Genomic DNA, 1,100 nt, shown 5'->3' with positions numbered 1-1,100 from the left:
TTATCAACCAAGAATGCTTTATATAATTTATTTTTTATGTCTGCTGTTTCTTATTTCCTGCCTGATGCCCTTCCTTAATAAAAGCTCCGAAAGGGCAGGGATTTGTTTGTTTGTTTGTTTGTTTGTTTTCCACAGACAGATCCCAAATGCCTAGAATAGTTCCTTGGAAACAGCAGGACCTTAATAAATATGTGTTCAATGAATGCATTTGATGCTTATTAGATTCGCAGTCAAGCCAACGCTGGCCCAGCACCCCCACTGGACACCGTTTCCTCTCTGGCCCCATCACTGGTATTTGTCCATCTCGCCACCACTCCTCCATCCCCAGCATCCCTCTTCCTCCTTTAGATTGCTAACTAGGACAGTGGAGGCCCTCTCCTATTCGCCAGTTATCTTCCCCCTTCACCCTTTCTACCTTTCCCCAAGAGAGTGGCCGCCAACACCTTCCCTCATCTCTGGGTTAACATCCGGCAGCAGGAGACCAGCCCCGGATGGGGAAAGGGAGATAGAGCAATGCCTTTGGAGAATGTGCCGTGAAAAGGCGCCTCCTTCTGAGAACAGTTGGGTTACGCTTCTTGAAAAGACAATGCTATCAATCAAGAATCATTCCAGTTATCAAATAGCTGGTTATTCAACAGTGAAAATGACAGGAAACAGGCACTGTGTTTACTTGCAGAGACACAGCCTCCCTTTAAGACATCTGGTCTACCTGGAGCAGCTTGCTGCTCAGGCTTCAATCTGTGCCAATTTGCGCACTACAGTTTGAATGGTGCAGACGCCGACTCCACAGCCTAATAGCTACCAGGAGAAACAACTGGCTCCTTCAGGTCTTCGTACTCCTCTGATATATTAATTACCTATTATGTTTTCTAATGGACTGATGTCTTTTTTTAAGGCAAAGAGATTCTCCCTCATCTTCGTTTTTCATTAACATACGAATGGAAGAATCCGCTCCCGAAACATGCTAACGCAGCCAGTTTACGCCTTTAAGCCCACCTGGCAGAGAGGCAAAGACGTGAGGAGCTGGTCTCTCAGCTCTGTTCCCTCTCTGTGCCAGGTGTGTGCGGCCGAGATCATGATCTAGCATGAAATGGGTCTGC

Source organism: Crocuta crocuta, unplaced genomic scaffold (genome assembly GCF_008692635.1).
Source record: "Crocuta crocuta isolate KB4526 unplaced genomic scaffold, BGI_CrCroc_1.0 scaffold224, whole genome shotgun sequence".
NCBI lineage: Eukaryota > Metazoa > Chordata > Mammalia > Carnivora > Hyaenidae > Crocuta > Crocuta crocuta.
This window is presented reverse-complemented; position numbering follows the sequence as displayed.